The sequence below is a fragment of the Macrobrachium rosenbergii genome, chromosome 39 (assembly GCF_040412425.1).
Source record: "Macrobrachium rosenbergii isolate ZJJX-2024 chromosome 39, ASM4041242v1, whole genome shotgun sequence".
In the NCBI taxonomy this organism is placed as follows: domain Eukaryota; kingdom Metazoa; phylum Arthropoda; class Malacostraca; order Decapoda; family Palaemonidae; genus Macrobrachium; species Macrobrachium rosenbergii.
The window spans coordinates 11669067-11694238 of record NC_089779.1 but is presented as its reverse complement, the minus strand read 5'-3'; the positions used below and the strand labels follow the sequence as shown (position 1 = coordinate 11694238).

The following is a 25172-nucleotide window of genomic DNA, read 5'->3' as shown; positions in this document are numbered from 1 at the left end:
CGTACAGGTTTATTTAACTATTTTTACATTAAATTTATCACAGTGCCACTGTCACACTTGTGTATCACATGTTTCTTCATTTTACTGCCATTAGGAAATTCTATTATAAATTAAATTGAATAACTGTCTTCATTTCAAAATTTCATCCAACCTTTCCAACCTCGGAATTAATCATTCTTGACTTTCCAAGATTTGTACGACATAAAGATCTGTATAAATAGCCTTGTTAATTCATGTGTTATCTGTCAATGAGGTAAGGTCAGTGACTTTGGTTTTAAAAATAATTACACAACTATTCAGAAAAATCTTGACCTGCCTACAATATTTTAATCTGTTAAGTCTGTGTTTCTCTGACAGATGGAACATGCTTGCCAGTTATGATAAAAGAAAAGACTAGTGGCACTGGATTTTCACAATGTCCAATCTTTATGTGTTATATCCCACAGAAGAGTCCGTCAAACTGATCAACTGCTGCAGCATTGTATAATTATGGTTCATGTTCAGTTAGGTTTGATAATGACACCAATTTTAATTCTAATACTGGAACTGGTCTTTACATCATTTTGCCAAAATCTTGACCGGCCTAGTTAAGGTGGGCGAGTTCAAAACGGCATTCCGTTGTGTAATCTTGGTCTTTGAAACACCAATGCAGGGATATTCCACAGTTCAGCTGTTATGTCTCCGATGAACCAGGTTCAATGCCATTCATACTTTATGTAAATTTAACAGGTTGTACGTTCATTTTTGGGAGGACAATTATAATTACAGATAACACAATGCTTTGATTTATAAGTTTACTCTTATTACTATCATTCAAGTTTCAAGGAAGATGCTATCTTATATAAGGTTAGCCTATTTATCACTATTAAGTGGTTGAAGAAATAAATCAAATAATTCACTGATATCCCATGGTATATACTTTGGTTTTGAGCCCCATGCTAATGACAGGAGTTTTTCCATTTTAAGACTCAAAGGTTTTGGGTGCTTTGTACATGGGAGGCTACTGTTTACAAACAAAATAGGTGTCGTCCATTAAACTGGCCTCTCACGAGGCAAAAATTCAATTCCAATGAAACACAAGCAAGAAAAAGCATTTTCGTCCTTGAACAGTCCTCGATAGTATAGTGGTTAGTATCCCCCGCCTGTCACGCGGGAGGCCAGGGTTCGATTCCCCTGTCGGGGAGATACAATTATACTGATAGGGACTAGTAAAAGCTGCTTATGAGACTGATTACTTGAAACCCGTTTTGATATGGAGGCAGTTTTAACTAACGTTAAAATAAGTCAAATTGGTTACTGGACCCCAAATGAAACCTAATTCATTCTTGGATCGTACAAGAATATGTGTAAATTCTACTGAAAATTAAGTTGTTAATGACTATGCTTAAATTAAGTATTCTCAAATTTTACTGAAAATTTAGTTGTTAATAACTGTCTTCATTTCAACCTAATTTCAACCAACCATACCAACCTAAATTAACCATTCTACACTTTGCAAGATTTGGATTGCAATTCTTACAGAGCCGTGTATAGCCTTGTTAATTCATGTGATTATCTGAAACTTTTAGATAGTTTGGACAGTGATAGTGGTTATGAAAATAATATAGACATCTTCATTCAAAATACTGACCTTGACCTACAAAATGAAAAGTCTTAACTCTGTGCATAGAAAATAGATGTTCAGACATAATCTTGCTGGAGGAAACATGGAGCATATTTTGAGTTATGCTAAAAATAACATGGCTGACATTTTCAAGAATGTTGGTCAGGTTGTTGTAGATGAAATATTGCATATCATTGATATAAGTGCACAAGAAATGTATCATCAACTGAGCCAACTGCTGCAGCATTGTAAATAATTAGGTTCTGTTTCAGTTAGCTTTCAGTGATTTTAATTCTAATACTTGTGAACTGGTCTTACATCATTTTGCCAAAATCTTTGACTGGGCCTACACTGTGTTCTTGGTAACATAAAACGGGCATTCCATGCTGTGAATCATGGTCCTTTGAAACACAGGATATTTATCAACAGTCCTCCAGTCATGTACAGGCGTTTACCCTGCATTCATACTGTATCACGTTTAGAGAGGTTGTATGGTCATTTCCAATATAATTATAATTACAGTTATAATCATTAATGCTTTCATTTATATGTGTATTACTCTGATTACTATCACCAAAGTTTGAGCACGTGTATCTTATATATGCAGCCTGGATTTATCATATCCCCATGAACAGGAGAATCATCTTTTCACTAATCTCAGAAATGACAGGAGGGATTGAGCCCCATGGAATGACAGGCAATTTTTCCATTTTGAGACTCAACCCTTTGGCTGCAAGTGTACCTCATACTGTGCTAAGTCCCATACAACAAAAGGAAGGTGTCGTCCATTAAACTGGCCTCTTCACGAGGGAAAATTCAGAAAGAAACAAAAGCGAGAAAAACATTTTCGTCCTTGCCAGTCCTCGATAGTATAGTGGTTAGTATCCCCGCCTGTCACGCGGGAGGCCGGGGTTCGATTCCCCGTCGGGGAGGTACAATTATATTGATGGGGACTGACGAGCTGCTTATGAACTGTCTACTTGTAATTGTATTTGGAGGCATTTTAACTAGCCACATTAAAAACTAAGCCAAACTGTACTGGACCCCAATGAAAACTAATTCATTCTTGGATCGTACAGTAATATGTTTAAATTCTACTGAAAGTTAAATTGTTAATAACTATGCTTAAATTTTACTGAAAATTAAGTTGTTAGCAACTAATCTTAAATTTTACTGAATATTAAGTTGTAAAATTCTACTGAAAATTAAATTGTTAATAACTGTCTTCATTTCAACCTAATTTCATCCAACCTTTCCAACCTAAATTAACTGGTTCTTGACTTTCCAAATGATTTGGATCGCAATTGAAAGAGCCATAAATAGCCTTGTTAATTCATGTGATTATCTGAAATTTTCAGATAGTTTGGACAGTGACTTTGGACAGTGACTTTGGTTTTAAAAATAATATACACAACTTCATTCGCCAAAATCTTGACCTGCCTACAATATGTAAAGTGTTAAGTCTGTGCATAGAAAACAGATGGAACATATTTTGAGTTATGATAAAAATAACATGGCTGACATTTTCAAGAATGTCGTACATGAAATATTGCTTATCGTTGATATAAGTACACAGAAGATGTATCGTCAACTGATCCAACTGCTGTAGCATTGTAAAGAATTAGGCTCTGTTTCAGTTAGGTTTGACAATGACACCAATTTTAATTCTTACATCATTTTGCCAAAATCTTGACCAGCCTATACTCCTTCGTGGTTACTTAAAACGGGCATTCCATGTGTAATCTTGGTCTTTGAAACACAGGGATATGCTATCCACTTCCCTGCTGTCATGTACAGGTGTATTACAACTATTCATACTGTGTACGTTTAGATAGGTTGTACGTTCATTTCCAATATAATTATAATTACAGTTATAATCATTAATGCTTTCATTTGTATGTGTATTACTCTTATTACTATCATTCAAGTTTGAGCGCACGTATCTTATATAAGGGTTAGCCTATTTATCACACGTGGTTGATCAAGCGAATCATATATGTTCACTACATTTCATATGGTATATACCTTGGTTTTGAGCCCCATGCTAGTGACAGGAGTTTTTCCATTTTAAGACTCAACCGTTTTGGGTGCTTTGTACACTCCTACTGTGCTACGCCCCATACAACAAAATAGGTGTCGTCCATTAAACTGGCCTCTCACGAGGCAAAATTCAATTCCAATGAAACACAATCAAGAAAAACATTTTCATCCTTGCCAGTCCTCGATAGTATAGTGGTTAGTATCCCCGCCTGTCACGCGGGAGGCCGGGGTTCGATTCCCCGTCGGGGAGATACAATTATATTGATGGGGGACTGACGAAGTGCTTATGAATTCTCTACATGAAACGCATAATTGTATGTAAGGGCATTTTGACATCCTTGGAAACACTTGTAGGGTGAATATAGCAGTGATTTTAATCTTTCCCGGACCAATACGACTAAAATTTATGGAAAACTGCTACACCTCAGTCATTGCACTGGTGCCATATGTAAATAAGCTAAATACATTCCAAATTTTGAAAAATAATAATCACTACTTATTGAGAGGAAGAGTAATATGAAAATTAAGATGTTAATAAATGTAATCATTTTAACCTAAAAATAATCATTCTAGACTTTCCTAGGTTTGGATCGCAATTGCTGAAGACCCGTAAATAGCATTGTTAATTCATGTGATTATCTGGAATTTTCAGATAGTTTAGATCGTGATAGCTTGTTTAAAATAATGACTTCAACTTCATCCGCTGCAAAATCGTGACCTACTCAGTGCATAGAAAATAGTGTCTGGAGTAATCTTGCCTTGGAAACAAAGAGCATATTTTGAGTTACGTTAAAAAAACAACATGACTGACATTTTCAAGAATGTTGTTCAGATTGTTGCATGGAATAAGTGAATGGAATATGTGATTTAGGCATAAGCCCAAAGTTCCAGGCCCAATTCCAGGGTCACTCAGCACTTGATGAGAATGAATGAAAATGGAAATGATATGAATAATGAGTTTATAACAGATATTCTAAAGGTCAATTTTAAAAATTGTAAAATGTGAAGAGATTCAATTTCTGGATGGATTTAAAACCGCCATAAATAAGATAAAAAAGACACGTCTATATAAAATTATAAGATATTTTCATAAAACCACAAGCCTTTAACAAACTTCAAAACAGGGCCAACATCAATGTTGTCCCCTAAAATTTCAGTCGTGGTTTTACCTGGTGCAGTGAAAGAATGTGCTCAACTGTCAAATGTTGTTGTAGATAAAATATGTTATCGCTGATATACGTGCACAAGAGATGTATCATCCGCTGATCCAACTGCAGTAGTATTGTAAATAATTAGGTTGTTCCAGTTAGCTTTGATTTTAATCATGTGTGTGTGTGTGTGTGTGTGTGTGTGTGTGTGTGTGTGTGTGTGTGTGAACTGGTCTTACATCATTTTGTCAAAATCTTGACCTACCAATACTCCTTCCTGGTGACATATAAAGTGGACATTTCAAGAGTAATCTTCCTTTTGAAATACAGCTTTTCATCAGCCCCTGCTCTTATGTATAAGTGTATTGCTGCTATTCTTATTAACCAATTTTTGACAAGTTGTATGTTGATTTCCCATTATTATTATTATTATTATTATTATTATTATTATTATTATTATTATTATTATTATTATTATTATTATCAAACATGATGACCATTGCCTTTATTAGAATAGAATATAGAATTTTAAAAGGCCAAAGCACTTGGAAAAATGAGGTCATTCAGCACTGAAACGGAAGTTGATGGTAAAAGGCTTTTTGTAAACCTCGCATTCGCAAAATATTAATCAATTGTTAGAAGAAGGTGGAAAGTAAGATGGAAGAAAGAGAATATCCCCCACCAGTAAAAGGAATGAAAGGGGTTGCAGCTAGGGGCTGAAGGTATACTGGAAAGAACCTTGAGTACTGTCTACTGTGCACCGCATGAGGTACACTGATACTGCTCTTATTACTACTGCCATGTACATGTGTACAACTACAATATATGTGTATTACTATTACGTTCAAGCAATGTATATCTTTTGGAAGGGTTAGCCTTCTTCCCTATGTGGATGAATTTGTAAATTAAATGTCCATTACAGCTCAAATTGTATTCACATGGTCAACCCAGTGCTACTGACGCTAAATGATCTAACCTTTGCCGGCTGCGTATAAAGCATGATAGGCAAGGTGATGATAGTGGAGTCCAATAAACTACTCAAAGATGCACATTTCAATTCCGAAAGAACCACGAAAAAGCAAAACATTTCCACATTCGTCAGTCCTCGATAGTATAGTGGTTAGTATCCCCGCCTGTCACGCGGGAGGCCGGGGTTCGATTCCCCGTCGGGGAGATACAATTATATTGATGGGGACTGACGAAGTGCTTATGAATTCTCTACATGAAACGTATAATTGTATGTAAGGGCATTTTGACATCCTTGAAAACACTTGTAGGGTGAATATAGCAGTGATTTTAATCTTTCTCGGCCCAGTACCGTTAAAATTTATGGAAAACTGCTACACCTCAGTCATTGCACTGGTGCCTTATGTAAATAAGCTCAAATACATTCCAAATTTTGAAAAAATAATCACTACTTATTGGACAGCAGAGCAATATACTTAATTTTACTGAAAATTAAGATGTTAATAGATGTATATAATCATTTTAACCTAAAATAATCATTCTAGACTTTCCTAGGTTTGGATCGCAATTGCTGAAGACCCTAAATAGCATTGTTAATTCATGTGATTATCTGAAATTTTCAGATAGTTTAGATCGTGATAGCGGGTTTAAAAATAATGTACACAACTTCATCCGCCAAAATCGTGACCTACCTATGTAAAGTCTTGACTCTGTGCATAGAAAATAGTGTCTGGGAGTAATCTTGCTCTTGGAAGCAAAGAGCATATTTTAAGTTACGTTAAAAACAACATGGCTGACATTCCCAAGAATGTTGTTCAGGTTGTTGCATGGAATAAGTGAATGGAATATGTGATTTAGGCATAAGCCCAAGCACTAGGCCCCATAGGGTCACTCAGCACTATGATGAGAATGAATGAAAATGGAAATATGAATAATGAGTTTATAACAGATATTCTAAAGGTCAATTTTAAAAGGGTAAAATCGAAGAGATTTAATTTCTAATGGATTTAAAACCGCCATAAATAAGATAAAAATGACACGTCTATATAAAATTATAAGATATTTTCATAAAAACCACAAGTCTTTAACAAACTCAAAACAGGGCCAACATCAATGTTGTCCCCTAAAATTTCAGTCGTGGTTTTACCTGGTGCAGTGAACCAGAATGTGCTCAACTGTCAAATGTTGTTGTAGATAAAATATGTATATCACTGATATACGTGCACAAGAGATGTATCATCCGCTGATCCAACTGCAGTAGCATTGTAAATAATTAGGTTGTTTCAGTTAGCTTTGACAGTGACCCTGATTTTAATCATATATATGTGTGTGTGTGTGTGTGTGTGTGTGTGTGTGTGTGTGTGTGTGTGTGTGTGTGTGTGAGAGAGAGAGAGAGAGAGAGAACTGGTCTTACATCATTTAGTCAAAATCTTGACCTACCAATACTCCTTCCTGGTGACATATAAAGTGGACATTTCAAGAGTAATCTTCCTTTTTGAAATACAAAGCTTTTCTTTCAGCACCCTGCTCTTATGTATAAGTGTATTGCTGCTATTCTTGTTGTTTAATTTTTGACAAGTTGTATGTTGATTTCCACTATTATTATTATTATTATTATTATTATTATTATTATTATTATTATTATTATCACCTACATGATGACCATTGCCTTTATTAGAATAGAATATAGAATTTAGGCCAAAGGCCAAGCACTGGGATTTATGAGGTCATTCGGCACTGAACGGAAGTTGATGGTAAAAAGGCTTGTAAAGTGTAAACAGGAGTAAAACCTCGCATTCGCACTATTAATCAGTTGTTAGAAGAAGGTGGAAAGTAAGATGGAAGAAAGAGAATATGAATGGAGGTGCAGTAAAAGGAATGAAAGGGGTTGCAGCTAGGGGCTGAAGGTATACTGGAAAGAACCTTGAGTAATGTCTACAGTGCACCGCATGACGTGCACTGACTTTGCTTTTATTACTACTGCCATGTACATGTGTACAACTACAAATGTATGTGTATTACTATTTACGTTCAAGCAATGTATATCTTTTGGAAGGGTTAGCCTTCTTCCCTATGTGGATGAATTTGTAAATTAAATGTCCAGCTCATATTGTACTTACATGGTCAACCCAGTGCTACTGACGCTAAATGACTCAACCCTTTTGCCGGCTGCGTATAAGCTTCTGTTGCTACGCTTCTCACAGTATGATAGGCAAGGTGATGATAGGTGGAGTCCAATAAACTACTCACAAGATGCACATTTCAATTCCGAGGAACCACGAAAAAGCAAAACATTTCCACTTTCGTCAGTCCTCGATAGTATAGTGGTTAGTATCCCCGCCTGTCACGCGGGAGGCCGGGGTTCGATTCCCCGTCGGGGAGACGCAATTATTTTCAAAAGGCCGACGGGATGCTAATGAGGAGTCTTGCTAAGTAAAAGCGTTTGTAAATGTATTTTACATGACTAATTGGTGTGGTAAACGTAGTTTTCACATATGATTCCATTGCATCGAGATCCCTTTAAAAGTGAAGATTTTTTTTTTTATACTGAACAATGGATTCTTTAAAAAGACTTTAAAATTGAAGAATAATTAATACTGATCTACGTACAGTATTTAACTCAATTTTCTCCCGTCTTTATAATGCAATACCAAACACAATCAAAACTAAATTGACCTGTCCTAATTATGGACGAATTGGTTACAATTAATTTATATGGAATTGGCCTAGTCTGATTTCTGGATAAACTGCTTACAATTTCTGGATCAAGTCAAGATTAGCGAACCCTCAAGTAAGTCAAGATTAGCGAACCCACTCACAGCTGGGTTCGCTATTCTTTACGAGAAGATTATTGGGTTCGTTATTCTTGACGTGGGAATAATCGGGTTCGCTGTTCTAGACATGAACACTTCGGTACCAGACATTTGATCCCCCAGGGGCTAGTACTAAACAAGGCGAAGTACATTTGACCCCCAGGGGCTAGTACTAAACAAGGCGAAATACATTTGGCACCCCCAAGGGGCTAGCACTAAACACGGCGAAACAGTGTAGATGACTCACTGTTTCGTCGTGTTTAGTACTAGCCCTCGTGTGGAATTGGAGTTCGGACCGGAAAGGGGGATCATTGGGTTCGCTGTTCTTGACATGGAGATGTTGGGTTCGCTAATCTTGACATGATCCCAATTTCTTTGATGTCAAGTGTCTCATCACTTCATATACTTTATCTATAAATTCTGAGAAATTACGACAGCAACATTAGTTTTAAACCTGGTAAAAATTCATGTTACCATACACAATACCTTAATGCCTATTAACTTAACAACACTAGGAAAAGTCTCCTTCTAATACAAGTTTATTCTAGAATAAAATGAAAGTCTATTCATGGAGGAAATCAGGCTCTTTCAGATAAAAATAATATTTTGAGATACACCTGTGCCACTGATTGGTTACGATTAAGTTGTTCATTATGAATATATAGAGGGAATATAGAATTTAGGTCAAAGCCCACGCGCTGGGACTTATGGGGTTATTCAGCGCTCAAAGGGAAATTGACAGTAGGAAGGTTTGAAAGGTGTAAAAGGAGGAAAACTTCGCAATTGCACTATGAAACATATTGTTAGAGAGGGTGGATAGGAATATGGAAGAAAGAGAATATGAACGGAGGTACGGTAAAAGGAATGAAAGAGATTACAGTTATGGGCAGAAGGCACGCTGCAAATAGCCTTAAGCAATGCCTACAGTGCACCAAATGGGGTGCACTGACGCACTACCCCCTACAGGAATTCATTATGAATAATCTTACTTTATTTTTGGGTTAGAAGTCGTGCCGTCGATCAGCCACGGTTGTGAGAAACCTCGTTGTTTACTAGTTTGGGCACCGGATATCCTAATTACTGATAGCCCAGTAAGAAATTTTGTTTGTGTCTTCAACAGGGAGCATGAACGATAAGGAATGACAGTAAAGGGGAGGACGGGCGCTCGAACAGGCATATTTGGTTTCACAGGTTTACAATCCATGCCACAATTGTGTATAGGATAAAACCGAGAAGCAGGAATTTACTAATCAAGCAGAAAGCCCGACCCTGAGAGTTTCCCAGCAACGACTTTGCTGATGTGTAGCCCAGTGCCGTGACAGAGATCCATTTTGGCAGCGGTATTGTAACAGGGTTCTAACCCTCGGGCTAGGTTGATTGGTTGAATATAAAATTTAGGCCTAAATGCTAAGCGCTGGGACCTGTGACGTCACTCAGTGCTGAAAGGGAAACTGAGAGTCTCAAAGGTGTAACAGGAGGAAAGCCTCGCAGCTGCACTATGAAGCAATCATTAGGAAAGGGTGGAAACTAAGATGGAAGTAGGGGATTATGAACGGAGGGACAGTAAAGGGAATGAAAAGGGTTGCAGCTGGGGGCCGAAGGAACGCTGAAAAGAACCTTTAAATAATGACTACAGTGCACCGCGTGAGGTACACAGACAGCACTATCCCCCCTCCGGGGCTCAGGCCAGGCAAAGGCTGTGTGTGTGATAGGCTGAACTGAGACAGGTAACATCAGTCCCCGATGTGAACAGAGCAAATACAAAATATTGTAAATAGCTGAACATGACAATTCGAGTTGTGCATTTAACTGGTATCCAAGCAAAAAAAAAAAAAAAAAAAAGACACTCATTAAGGACTATTACAATATTAGCTGACATTGAAGAAGGAATTAGAGGCTGAATATGGCAGTGATTAAGGTCTTTCTCTCAATATAGTCGTAACTAAAAATGTTATGAATCACCCGTCCAATTTGTGTCCAGTTTAAACACGACCAAATTGATAATGCCTTTAAATTTAAAATATTTTATAACGCTCGACTCTACTGGACTAGGCTCAAAATTATCTGACAATTAAGATGGCAATGACAGTTTTCATTTTGCCCTAACTTCATGTATCCACATTCAGCCTAGCAGAACATTTAATATGAATCCCACTCTTCCTCACACCCAAAATGTTGATGGTCATATAACCAATGATTTTACAGGCAATATTAAAAGCAGGGTGGCATGCAATATCGCAAAATTTTCCATTACACTGTTGCCCCAAAAAGGAGAGCACTTTGGTCCCAATGCAAAGGTCTCCAGATATCAATTCACTCGATCCCCACCCCTTCTTCTCTATAAATGAGGTATACCTTAATCACAACATCAACCAAGAGCGCCATTTGTCCCCTGTACCCTAACCACACTTCTCTCGTTACCGTTCGAAAGTAAGGATTTACCATACATAATATCAAGAACAATTTTTGGTCTGAGGTGGAGTATCCCTCTCTTAAAAATGTTCTGTAAAAACTTAAAAACTTCAGAAGAATAGTTGTTTTTCAAGGAACGCTCCTTTGACTATACAATCTTGCTATCCACGATTCAGTAAATGAACCCTAAAAGCTTTTTCAACTTCGATGACAGCATTTTATCCAAACAGGAGGTCTATTATCAGACAATACTCGGCCTTCAAGATAACGTAGACGAAGTTACGTTCCTCATTATGTCTACATACCTTGGGAGACTGTCACAACTTTTAATCAATACTGCCTGACCTTAAATGTTTTACAAAACACTAGTCATTATTCACGATTCCAAAACAGATCCCATTTGCATAATGCTTACTCCCTGAAACAATTTTATTTCATGTTTTAACATACATTCAAAATCACCTTAAAATAAGCGATGTACCTTTACTGCCCTATCTTAAACATACAAAGATAAATAGCTGTTTTAACGTCAACATCTTGACTGGACGGCTGTTTAACATCTTACTGGCTATATGAGCCCGTTGTGAACTGAGACATTTGGCAAGATTTTGCAAAAACCTACAGTATATACTATTGCAGGTTACATCCAATAGACCACTCCGCCCTGCTCTGAAATCCTCAATAAATGAACGACCGCCAGTTATCAGCTGTGACTTTGGTAGTTCAACTTGCCAATGCAGCAACAAAATTGCAGAAATAACCAACGCTAGAGAGATCACAAACACACATACACACAATATTTTACAAAGACAAAACGGGACCCCAAGTAAAGGTCACTTTGCAATACCAATGAAACAGGGAAGAACCAGTTTCAAGCTTACTACGATACACTATCAGCAAAATGAAACGAAACCAAGGGCAGATGCAATGCCAACAAAATTAGATTCCAATGACAAAATTCTAATCTCAAGGTCAACGAACACAAGATATCAGGAAGCAGTCGGAGACGACGCTACTGCATGGATGTGGGGTTGTTAGTTTAGCTCTGTTCTGAGATACTTAAACGATCAACACTCTCAAAGTGTTGTGAATAACTTTCTCACTGAGAAATAGACTGTATCAATCCTGGTGAAATCAGAGAGATGTCATAATGAATTTACCTACTATGAAGTAAACCAGCTGCGGTGGGCTCCTTAAGAGAAGCGTTCGAATTTTACGTTAAGCTATTTGCATACTCAATATCTTCAAACTTCAACAACTTCCTGAATCCCTAATCCTGCTTCGCTCACTACCACTGATAATGAAAATATAAAAGTTAAAACATGCAGCTGACCCTTGTAACTCTTGCCTTAAGACTATGCAGTCAATTTTACCTACGATATCCTGTGTGGGTCCTCTTGAGAACAAGGCAGAGGTTTTACTTTTTATCAGCCTCACGTGATTCTTGTTTCGTTGCTGAGCAAAGCATTTGACGATAAACTATCTACAATTCTTGAAGCTTCTTAAAACGAATAATCTTATATTTAACTGGCCTATCATACTGGTGGTTCTCCTCTCAGCAATTCTGTATTAAACGAGGAAAAGTACAATCATACAACGCCCGTTGTTTGGCATTCTCTCATCGTATCTCTCTAATGCATACGCAGATGCACTCACCGGTAAATTGAACTCACTCCATATTGGATGCACTATTAATGGAATAACAATAAGCAACCTCTAGTACGCCAATGCTACAGTTCTAATTTCTCAATCAACGTGTGGCAGCTACTCGATTCCTGCTACAGGTTTGCAGACGAATTTGGCAACGACAACGCAACCAAGAATAGAACAGAATATAGAAATTGAGAGTAAAATGGTCTGAAAGGCGTAAAATGAGGAAAGCCTCGCAGCTGCACTATATGAATCAACTGTTAGGAGAGGGTGGAAAGTAAGATGGAAGGAAGAGACTACGAATGGAGGTACAGTAAAAGGAATGAAAGAGGTTTCAGCTATAGGGGCCGAAGGGACGCTGCAAAGAACCTCAAGTAATGCCTACAGTGCACCGCATGAGGTGTAATGACGACACAAATATTCCTCGGGAATCACATTCTGGGGTTTATATACGATTTCTCTAACCTATGAGATAAAAGGGAGATCGAATATTTGCGACTCGCAACATGATTGCAAGATTAATTGCCTTTTGTCGCCAGGAAACCAATATGCCGTTGTTCTGAAATATAATAATAATAATAATAATAATAATAATAATAATAATAATAATAATAATAATAACAAAATGTATATCGATGTTGCCTTTACACGATCCTTATTCGGGAGATGCGTTAGTTTTATTCACAGTGACATTCTCAGTCGTCTAACACACAATCGCCTCCATTCATGTAAAACAATAATTGAAAAATCATTACCAGGCGAAAATTGCCTAGTCTGATCATTTGATTTAGGATATAGCAGTACGTAGCTAAACCAAAATATCTTAAATAATTGAGGGGATAAGATTTAAGCAATGGGAAAGCGATTCATCCGCGTTGCTTTGTTTCGCCTTCAGTTTTTTATCGTTACTGTCGTAAATTTTGTGAATTTTTTTCCTATACTATCTGCCTTATTTGTACATATCTCCTTTGAAGGCCAACGTCTGCTGGAGATACCCATGCCCCTAATAAATTCGTTATCTCTACAACATTCTTGCTTCTCCCTGGCTCTTGATTTTACTATTACATTCGCTGCTATTATTCTCATCAGCATGTTGTGTCATATCCGTTGCTGGAGCGGATATCATTAATGATATAGCTTCTATACTGTCTATCCTACAACGAACAGTATTCAATAACAAACATTAACCAACTTACCAGTTATGTATACCACAAGTGTGGCTGTTATATTTCTACTGTTACTGGCAAAAATATCATAATATCACTTTCTCCAAGAAATATGTTTGCAATATCTCACAAAATATGTTTAGCTCTGTTCCAAACCCCTGGGCGTTGCATACAACAACAACAGATCTATCAAATGGATTACATTGGCTCTATAAACATAATTGTATCTCCCCGACGGGGAATCGAACCCCGGCCTCCCGCGTGACAGGCGGGGATACTAACCACTATACTATCGAGGATTGAAAGCATGTGGAAATGTTGAAATGTTTTAGTTATTTTTGTTTGAGTTGGATGCCAGTCGACTGGGTAGCTCTTTAATGCGTCCATTTTATTTGTTACTGCTATGACAAATCGCATGGCAGTTTCAATCATTTTATTTAAGCACATTTCAAAAAACGAAAAGCTGGTTTCAGAGTGGGAAAACATTGCCGGTGGCTTCTAGAAGTTCTGTGCTATTATAAAGATTGCAGTATGTTCATCTTCATCTTCATAATAATGATACACTATGAACCTACAGCAATCTCGATAACAGCACAGAACAAAGACAAAATAAATGATCGCCCACTCTGAAACCAACCTTTCATTTCCGGATGAGTCGTAAATAAAAGGTTAAAGCTTGAATGCAATTTGTAATAGTGAAATACAAGCACTCGAGAGCCGTCCAATCGACTAGTATCCAGCTCGAATACAAATAACCAAAACATTGCCATTCTTCTTCAGTCCTCGATAGTATAGTGGTGAGTATCCCCGCCTGTCACGCGGGAGGCCGGGGTTCGATTCCCCGTCGGGGAGATACACTTATTATTTACTCTATCAACATATTTACGTTATCGTGCACCGCTGAATGAGATAAAGATAACAGTCTAAACGTGTGTACACCGATAACAACCGTCTCTTTCTTTCATGTGGCGCCTACTTCCCTGGAGAACTTACTCTCGTACAGTGCTTTACATATATTAAGGCAATATAAACAGTGCTTTACATATATTAAGGCAATATAAATAAAGATATGCTAGCTATGGTATAGACGAAATTTTGCCATTTATGATAGCACCTAAGTTACGTTGTTCTTTCCACATCTAAGACACATACCTAAGTTACGTTGTTCTTGCCACATCTAAGACACATACCTAAGTTACGTTGTTCTTTCCACATCTCAGACACATACCTAAGTTACGTTGTTCTTTCCACATCTAAGACATACTGTTTCCAACCACATTTGCATCTCCTGGAATATTACCACTATCGAGTTATACTATACTCAATCATTATTTTCATGGAGTTTCGATACTGGTGCTGATTTTCTTGAGGTAACCATGCCCCAACAAGGCATAAAGTACTTTCTTTTAATTCAAATTGCAAATTCCTAACTTTACCTCGTCTAAGAGGACAGGACCTTACTTGGCAGAACTCCAACTCCCCTTCTTTCTTGCCATTAAAGAGTATGTATTATTGCAGATTAAAACAAACAAGTTTATCTTCAACTTGATATCAAACAACAAATACTGAGAATATTGAAAGTAGAATCCATCCGTTAAAGGCGACAATAATAATAAAAATATAAATATAAACAATCGGCGAACGTACTCGGCACAAGTGCGATCTTTCGGCGTCTGGGTAAACAGCAAATAACGTATTCAGAACCGCTCGCCTTCGTATACAGTCCTCGATAGTATAGTGGTGAGTATCCCCGCCTGTCACGCGGGAGGCCGGGGTTCGATTCCCCGTCGGGGAGGCATCATTATTTTTGTTTAAATGTGATGTTCATGAACTGACATTGATTACCTACGTGGCAGCATTTACGTCCAAGCCAAATATACTGTTTTAATTTTTGTCACACATAAATCAATCCTGAACGACACAGATTGTAAAAAAAAAAAAGAAAATTAAATAGTAAAATTATCTCGAAACAAACGTCAAGTGGGAGAAGACCTTACCACTCTCTCAGTCCTCGATAGTATAGTGGTGAGTATCCCCGCCTGTCACGCGGGAGGCCGGGGTTCGATTCCCCGTCGGGGAGATGTCATTATTTTGGGAGGATCTGACGCACTGCTGATGAGGTTCCTAAAGAAGAGGTGCCAAAAGGCTGTCTAGTATTTTTTTGACATGTCGATTATATGAAGAGGTTTTCTAGTATTTCTTGACATGTAGATTATCTCTAATCCCCAGGTAAGGAATACAGCAGTGAAAACCTAAAGTGTTCTGTCAGAAGTCATTAGTTCTTTGGTGAAAGCATATAATTATTACAAGGTTCTCATCCAATATGCATCCCACATTCCAATAATGCTGCCAGGGTAAACCCATCCTCTGAATGGTATAAAAAGAGGAAAAAAAAACTAGGCCCCTTTCTACAAAGCAGCAATATAAAATCATTTTAAATTGCTTGCAATTCGATGCAACCCAAGTCAAAAAACAACCAAACTTCAGTCCTCGATAGTATAGTGGTTAGTATCCCCGCCTGTCACGCGGGAGGCCGGGGTTCGATTCCCCGTCGGGGAGATGCACAAATTTTTGGAGGATCAGACGTGTTGCTGAGTATTTACGTGCAAGCTACTCAGGAAGCGAGAACCCGCACCAGCATATGGGTGGCCTAATATTAAACAGCAAGAAAATCAAATCAATCCAGAATACCACAATTTCTTTCAATCAGACAGCAGTGAACCAAAAATTCCTTTAAATTACACAGAATGAGGTGAACCAAGAATTTCTTTAAATTAGACAAAGGGGGAACCAAGAACTTCTTTAAATCACACAGAGGTGAACCAAGAATTTCCTTAAAACAGACAGAGGTGAACCTAGAATTTCTTTAAATCACACAGTGGTGAACCAAGAATTTCTTTAAATCAGACAAAGGAGGAACCAAGAACTCCTTTAAATTAGACAAAGTAGGAACCAAAAATATCCTTCACAGTGGTGAACCAAGAATTTCTCTATATCAGACAAAGGGGAACTGAGAGTTTCTTTAAATCACCCAAAGGTAAACCAGGAATTTCTTTAAATCAGACAAAGGGGAACCAAGAATTTCTTTATGTCAGACAGATGTAGACCAAGAATTTCTTTAAATCAGACAAAGGAGGAACCAAAACTTTCTTTACATCACAGCAGTGAACCAAGAATTTCTCTAAATCAGACAAGGGGGAACCATGAATTTCTTTAAATCACACAGAGGTAAACCAAGAATTTCTTTAAATCACACTGATGAACCAAGAATTTCTTTGAATCACACAGCGGTGAACCAAGAATTTCTCTTAATCACACAGAGGTGAACCAACAATTTTTTTTAAATCACACAAAGTTGAACCAAGAATTTCTTTAACCCAGAGGTGAACCAAGAATTTCTTTATATCAAAGAGTAACAAAGAATATCTTTAAACCAGACAAAGGGGGTACAAAGAATTTCTTTACATCAAACAGATGTGAACCAAGGATTTCTTTAAATCAGACAAAGGGGAACCAAGAATTTCTTTGAATCACATAGAGATGAACCAAGAATTTCTTTACATCAAACAGAGGTGAATTAAGAATTTCTTTAAATTAAAGAGGTGAACCAAGAATTTCTTCAAATCAGACAAAGGTAAGAACCAAGAATTTCTTTAAATCACATAGAGATGTACCAGGAATTTCTTTAAATCTGTCAAAGGGGAACCAAGAATTTTTTTAAATCCGACAAAGGGGGAAACCAAGATTTTTTTTAAATCACACAGTGGTGAACCAAGAATTTCTTTAAATCTGACAAAGGGAGAACCAAGAATTTCTTTAAATCACCCAGAAGTGAATCAAGATTTTCTTTAAATCACACAGAGGTGAACCAAGAATTTCTTTAAATCAAACAAAGGGGAAACCAAGAATTTCTCTAAATCACACAGAGGTGAACCAAAAATTTCTTTAAATCACACAAAGAAGGTTAACCAAGAATTCCTTTAAATCAAAGGGGGAACCAAGAATTTCTTTAGATTAGACAAAGGGGGAACCAAGAATTTCTTTAGATTAGACAAAGGGGGAACCAAGAATTCCTTTAAATCACACAGCGGTGAACCAAGAATTTCTTTAAATCAGACAAAGGGGGATCCAAGAATTTCTTTAAATCATACAGACATAGGTGAACCAAAGACGGTGAACCAAGAATTTCTTTGAATCAGACAGAAGTAAACCATGAGACAAGTGTGCGATACAATTACCACTCACTCAGTCCTCGATAGTATAGTGGTGAGTATCCCCGCCTGTCACGCGGGAGGCCGGGGTTCGATTCCCCGTCGGGGAGATACAATTATATTTAGGGGTTCTTCCATAAAGTCAAACGTTATGGCAATTTCTTTCAGGTGCCAATCGATTTCCCATTCGTTTACTTGGACTGGAACAGGTTGACAGTACGATTCATAGCACAGATGACAGTAGTGACTATTCTTTGCTATCCCACAATGCAACATTAATCCCCCTCACTGCACTCCTTCAAGGATGACTCCCATCAGCACATAATTACTTCCTGAAATGTCTATCCTCTTTTTTACTACACATACGTTAAAGTTTCGGCAAAATTATGTTTTACGTCAGTTCGAATTATGTGGGATTTCCCAATAATATCACTAGCAAGGCTATCCGAAAATCTTACTAAGGCAACTAAGAACTAATTTATGCACAGACTAAAATGATAAGGATTTGAAAACAGTCCTCACACCACCATTATCATGGATCTTCTCCCCCACGGTTGAACCTTCATGAACGTTTGCACAAGAAGCCTCATTTACAACACGTCAGCCCATAAATATAATTGTATCTCCCCGACGGGGAATCGAACCCCGGCCTCCCGCGTGACAGGCGGGGATACTCACCACTATACTATCGAGGACTGCTGTACTACCTTACTTTGGTTAGTTGTCTTTTACTTGGATGTAACTTGATTGCAGGCTTCATTCACTGGCGCCATTTACCGTCAATTATTTTCTTCCAATCACTTCCAATGTTCCTCTAATTTTTTATATTCGTTTCAAGACTAAGAATAAAGCCCGGCTCAACTTAAGGAGGTCATTGACGATCAACTTTTTTAACAGTGATATTTTGCGTCCATCAACTTTAGAACCAATATTGTGAAAGAAACGTTCAATATGTCTTCTAAACGATGAAATTTTTGGCATAATGCTAAGATCTGCGCATAAATTCTGAGCGTGTAAGACCACCCTTTCGAATTTTTTGAGAGAGGATTTTCCCAAAATGGGATTAGTGCATGATACAGAAATTGCAAGAGAAGTTTTGTCACAGTAAAATATGTCAGATTCTTGACAATAAGAAAATTGGAACCAATTTTTCCTAAACTGTAACGAATAAGTTAGGCTTAGCATGATGGTTAGGGCTAAGTTAAGAAAAATAATTCTCATAATAAACTATTTACATTCAATTTACAGGAATTTCTTTTATGTTGATCAGTTTAAAGGCATAAGTAATTTCTGTATTTTTAAAGCATTTGTTTGCATTTGCGTACAGATTAGATGTCAAGTCGTAAGATTGGTTTAAAAAAAAAAAAAAAAGACTACAGCAGTAAATGCTAAATTCATCTCTCCATCTACCCGCTAAAACTGGCAAGATAGCGACAGAATGTGACAGTGACTACAATCTTCTTTCTTCCTGAAAGACACCCGCTTTCCCAGAAAATAATATAGACTTTGGTGGGTAACAATGTCTTCCACTTCACACATCAGAAAACATATAATATATGAAAGACCACAAACGACCAGGTTTATCTAGAAATTTGAGAGCCCCCATGCAAATCTCGACGAGAAGAATGTAAGGGAATGTAAAATAGAATTATTTGGAGGAAAAATCTACCACCCTCTCTCTATCTATCTCTCCCTAAGTTGCATGCAAATAAAATGTTTGAAGATATTTGACAGTAAAAACCAGATTGCTCTTGTTTAGAAGCGCCCACCCTTGGACCGCCCAAATACGGCATCCCAGGCAGAAGAAAAAGAAGCAAGCGTGCTTTCAAGAAACACGCGAGCAACAAACCGTGACGTCACATAACCCGAATATCTTTAGCTAATAAGACTTTTATGGTCAACACGCCATCAAGCTCACGATTCGCCCGTTTTCCACGACAGCCCCCGAATACAAATAACTACCCTGTGAATTCGATTAGGCGATTTGCCTTCCCAACGACGCAAATCCGGCAAACGTGGCCGACCATGCGGTGGTCTTTCTTAGACCATGGTCGGGACCACGAGGCCCGATTCCGTGTTGCATCCCGACACCCTGACGACCTTATGGCCCATCCCAGACCGAAGACATTTTCGTAGAATTCGGACCAAGTTGGAGACTAACAGGAAACGTCATTTTCAACAATAAATTCAGTTCTAACACTTTTTATGCTACAGTGAACCTACCGGCATATTTGTGGAAACGATGAACTGATAAGTATTCAAAACAACCGGTGTCAAGATACCTGCATGCCTGAACAAGAAAAAAAAAAAAACTCTCGCACTACGCTCCTCACAAACTGGCTGTAACTAGAACAAAAGTGAACTCTGGTCAGTTTAGTGCACAGCCCTATTGTTTGCGTTTCTTTGTTCTTAATCGTGCCGATTCAATTATGATCCAAGACGTCCATATTCATTTTGGGATTCTCAGTGCAGCATTTAGACGCCACCTTTGCAAAAGAAGCAACAACGCATCTACATTCTCAGCAGATTATGCAATGGTTACTGTTCCTTTATTGGAACTTAGGAAGTTCAAGTGAAGATTCAATGCATTCCTACCCTAATACAGTTCAACTTGTATTTTACTATTTCACTTACATTTTTATCTGTTTTATTAATTTGTTAACTTTTCTGTTTTTCTAATAATTCATTTCCCCTTTTTGTATTTCCCATTACCTTCTGTTACTACTGAACACCATATTCTTTAGAAGCTTGTATTTCAAGTCCTGGCACCTTTGGGCTTGTTCCATATGAATTGGGTTCATCTTCTGAATAATAATAATAATAACAATAATAATAATAATAATAATAATAATAATAATAATAATAATAATAATAATAATAATAATAATAATAATAATAATAATAATAATAATAATAATAATAATAATAATAATAATACATGCAAAACTTTCGCTGGCGGATTTTCCTTCATACGAGCCGATACATTATTTACTAACAGATTAGCTAAAAACTTCGTTTCATCCAAGATAACCGCAAGATAACGAAACAAAAGGTCCTTCCTGATGGCAGCAGGCGTAGTTAGTTCAAAATTCACGAAACCGCAAAGCTAAACATAAGTATTCATTAAGTTTTACAACACCTTTCATGTGTTCTGCAGAACGCCTCTTCAGCTTCAGAGTTCTCTGTCTCTGATGCTCTGTTCCAGAACCGAACTAAAAGAAACAAAAGGAAATAATATGACCAAAATAATTAAAAGTCAAAAGTCAAAGTCAATGTCTGATGGAAGTAATGTTTTACGATAAACGTCACTTCAGATTACCATGCTATAAATTACATATCTGTCGAGTATGCAAGATGAAGCAAAACCTACAACGCACGAAATTGAAATTCGTTTGGCTTTCGAAGGGACTTTCTCCTTTCCTCCGAAGAATAATGCTGATTGCCATGGATTTCACTTTTCGTAAACATAACGAAAAAGGCTTTGTACTGTTATATTATTATTGAGATATATATATGTATATATGTATATATATATATATATATATATATATATATATATATATATATATATATATAATATAATTCCCGTGAAGTGAAAATACTAATGCAGAGAAGCATCCATAATTTTTTATTTAATTAAAAAAAAAATTCAGAAAAGCATAACTAGAAAATGATTCAGTAGTAGACCATATGAGATCTGTGACCGAAAATTTACCGAGGATGAAATTTAACATCTTTTTAATACTAAATTTCCCCTAGCTGTTCAAACCAAAGTGGAGAGAGAACTAGCGGCATCGTTCTTTCTTCCTTTCTTTCCACATTTTGATAACAGAGAGACAAAACCATAAGGAGAGAATAAAAGTAGCACATGACACATCTTGATAACAGAGAGGCATAACCATAAGGAGAGAATAAAAGTAGCACATCTTGATAATAGAGAGGCATAACCATAAGGAGAGAATAAAAGTAGCACATGACACATCTTGATAATAGAGACAAAACCATAAGGAGAGAATAAAAGTAGTACATGACACATCCTGATGATAGAGAGACTAAACCATAAGGAGAGAACAAAAGTAGCACATGACACATCTTGATAATAGAGAGACAAAACCATAAGGGGAGAAGAAAAGTAGCACATGACACATCTTGATAATAGAGAGACAAAACAATAAGGAGAGAAGAAAAGTAGCACATGACACATCTTGATAATAGAGAGACAAAACCATAAGGAGAGAAGAAAAGTAGCACATGACACATCTTGATAATAGAGAGACAAAACCATAAGGAGAGAATAAAAGTAGCACATGACACATCTTGATAACAGAGAGGCATAACCATAAGGAGAGAAGAAAAGTAGCACACGAAAAGGGCGGGTACCTTACACGCCAGGTATCGATTGCGAAACGGGCATGTTATACCAAGCATAGATTGCAAAACAAAAGCTTTGCTGGTGAAACGGATTAGGAGACTGGCGAATCAGAACGCAGCCTCTTTTGTCCTTCGTAAAATCGTGGCTAATCATGCGTTACATCTTCACAGAACTGATTTCAAAATAAACCTGCGTAAATATGAGCTAAACGACTCGGGAGAGTTGCTGGAGATATAATTATGCAATCCGTAAAAACCCTCTGACAAGCTATTTAGTCAAGATGGAGTTAACAGCGATGCATTTCCGAGTTGAATATTCGTATATTTTTTTAAGTCGAAAATAATCTCGCGGAGTATCCAGTTTCTATCCATACTTTCGTTTCTATAAGAACCCTTAGGCAACAAGCAAGTCATTTAATCAGGACGAAGTTATCAGCCATGCATGCATTTCTGGGTCAAATTTTCGTAACTTTTTTGTTTTTTGTTTACATTGAAATAATTTCGCAGTCTCCATTTTCTATCCATATTTTCGAGCTGATGTTGCAGCAACAGACAGAAACCACGATGCGAGCTCTGATGGAAGACCGCAGTTCCAACAAATCAACACTGACCTTTAACCCAAGATCGAAAAGGCCTTCTTTCGCTCGCAAGATCGAGAAAGATTAAAATAATCCACGTACACGGATTCATGATTTATCCCTTGAATGCGGACCTCTCTTGTGTTGGCTATTAGAAGTTCTCAACTTCGATTTTATCCTTTCCTTGCAGATATCATAATATAATACTGGATATTTGAGTAGAATAGGATAGAATATATAATTTAGGCCAAAGGCCAAGCACTGGGGCCTACGAGGTCATTCAGCGCTGAAAGGGAGATTGAGTGAAAAAGGTCTGAAAGGTGTAACAGGAAGAAAACCTCGCAGTTGCACTATGAAAAAATTCTGAGGGTGAATATGAAAGGAGGTAGAGTAATAGGAATGAGAGGGGTTGCATGAGGTGCACTGACGGCACTAACCCCCTACGGAAGAGATATATACGCGAGTAAAATAATCATAATTGCATAAATTCAGCTGTAACTTTGGGGGAGGGTCAAGACGTTATGTACCGTCTCGAGGCTAGGACCAAGGTGCCTCCATTGCCAATGCCCAATTGGGGTGAGTGGTGGGACGGCCTGGCACCAGGCTAGAAGACGGGCGAGCCTAAGCGTGGGTTTTATTAATAGTCTAATTTCCGTGTTAGACAATGTACACAAGTCGATGCACATTGCGTTTGATATAGTAGGACTGTGAATTTTAACCAAAGATTTTAGTCACCAGAGAGATATTCTTTAATAATAATAATAATAATAATAATAATAATAATAATAATAATAATAATAATAATAATAATTATTATTATTATTATTATTATTATTATTAATTATTAGTACTGGTTCATCGCTGTTATCAGTAGTATCTATTTTATTTTATCTTGGCATGTATAATGATTTCACTTTCGTATGTAGCTCTTGTATAAGTAAATAATAATAATAATAATAATAATAATAATAATAATAATAATAATAATATTATTATTATTATTATTATTATTATTTACTTATGCATGAGCTACATACAAAAGTGGAATCCCTATACATGTCAAGACAAAATAAAATAGAGACTACTGATAACAGCGATGAACCAAAAATTAGCTGGTATCACATACTAAGAAGCCTTAGTAAGAAAATGGTTATATTTATTCGTACAGATTTCCAGTCGAATTGATGAATATGGACACCTCATCAATATCAAATTTAGGCCAAAGGCCAAGCGCTGGGACCTATAAGGTCATTCAGTGCTGAAAATAAATGTTGAAACAATTTTTAGGAGAGGGTGGAGAGTAAGATGGAAGATAGAGAATATGAACGGAGGTACAGTAAAACGAATGAAAGAGGTTGCAGCCAGGTGACTAAGTTACGCTGCAAAGAACCTCAGTAACGCCTACAGTGCACTGCATGAGGTGCACTGACGGCACTGCCACCTTACGGGGGATATTGGATTAAAAGCTAAATTTCCTTCAGGAGGCATATCCAAATTTCCGTAAGGATACCGAGTAAAATTTTCGTAAGGATACAGAGTCGAATTTTCGTAAGGATATAGAATCAAATTTCCGTAAGGATACAGTCAAATTTCCAGTAAGGATATAGAGTAAAGTATCTGTAAGGATATGGAGTCAAATTTCCGTAAGGATATAGAGTGAGGTTTCTGCAAGGACATAGAGTCAAATTTCCGTAAGGATACAGAGTCAAGTTTCTGTAAGGATACAGAGTCAAATTCCCGTAAAGATATAGTCAAATTTCCGTAAGGATATAGTCAAATTTCTGTAAGGATAGAGTCCAATTTCCGTAAGAATGTAGTTTCAAATTTATGTAAGGCTGTAGAGTCACATTTCCGTCAGGGTATACACTTAAATATTTATTAGGATGCACAGCCCATTTTTAATTAGGGTGCACAACTAAATCCATTAGGATGCCAGTCAAATTTATAAAAGCACACCTAGTAACATACCAGCAAGGGTGTGGATTCAAATTTCCATTAGGAAGTGAAGCCAACTTTCTTTAATGACACAGAGCCAAATTTCTGTAGGAGTTTGGCCAGAAATTCTATCATGATATCCATTCAAGGAACCAAATTTTTATGTAGATGTACGGTCTATTTTCCGCAAGGATGTTAAGCCGTATTTTCAAATTAACGAACAACCAAATTTCTATAATGACGTGCAACCTAATACCCCAAATAGCCTAATTTGGGCCA

General features: G+C 37.2%; 1 protein-coding gene and 11 non-coding genes across 12 annotated transcripts in view; 9 read left to right on the top strand and 3 right to left on the bottom strand.

The window, feature by feature from the left end:
* The window catches only part of LOC136825748 (proteoglycan 4-like), an 85858-nt gene that overhangs the window by 44207 nt on the left and 16479 nt on the right, over nt 1-25172 (bottom strand). The gene's annotated exons all lie outside the window — the stretch shown is intronic.
* On the top strand, nt 2464-2535 carry TRNAD-GUC (transfer RNA aspartic acid (anticodon GUC)). The gene has a single exon. It is a non-coding gene; the product is annotated as a tRNA-Asp (tRNA).
* TRNAD-GUC (transfer RNA aspartic acid (anticodon GUC)) lies at nt 3822-3893 on the top strand. The gene has a single exon. It is a non-coding gene; the product is annotated as a tRNA-Asp (tRNA).
* On the top strand, nt 5894-5965 carry TRNAD-GUC (transfer RNA aspartic acid (anticodon GUC)). Its single transcript has one exon. It is a non-coding gene; the product is annotated as a tRNA-Asp (tRNA).
* On the top strand, nt 8068-8139 carry TRNAD-GUC (transfer RNA aspartic acid (anticodon GUC)). The gene has a single exon. It is a non-coding gene; the product is annotated as a tRNA-Asp (tRNA).
* Nucleotides 14026-14097, bottom strand: TRNAD-GUC (transfer RNA aspartic acid (anticodon GUC)). The gene has a single exon. It is a non-coding gene; the product is annotated as a tRNA-Asp (tRNA).
* On the top strand, nt 14579-14650 carry TRNAD-GUC (transfer RNA aspartic acid (anticodon GUC)). Its single transcript has one exon. It is a non-coding gene; the product is annotated as a tRNA-Asp (tRNA).
* Nucleotides 15522-15593, top strand: TRNAD-GUC (transfer RNA aspartic acid (anticodon GUC)). The gene has a single exon. It is a non-coding gene; the product is annotated as a tRNA-Asp (tRNA).
* On the top strand, nt 15807-15878 carry TRNAD-GUC (transfer RNA aspartic acid (anticodon GUC)). Its single transcript has one exon. It is a non-coding gene; the product is annotated as a tRNA-Asp (tRNA).
* On the top strand, nt 16286-16357 carry TRNAD-GUC (transfer RNA aspartic acid (anticodon GUC)). Its single transcript has one exon. It is a non-coding gene; the product is annotated as a tRNA-Asp (tRNA).
* On the top strand, nt 18048-18119 carry TRNAD-GUC (transfer RNA aspartic acid (anticodon GUC)). Its single transcript has one exon. It is a non-coding gene; the product is annotated as a tRNA-Asp (tRNA).
* TRNAD-GUC (transfer RNA aspartic acid (anticodon GUC)) lies at nt 18633-18704 on the bottom strand. Its single transcript has one exon. It is a non-coding gene; the product is annotated as a tRNA-Asp (tRNA).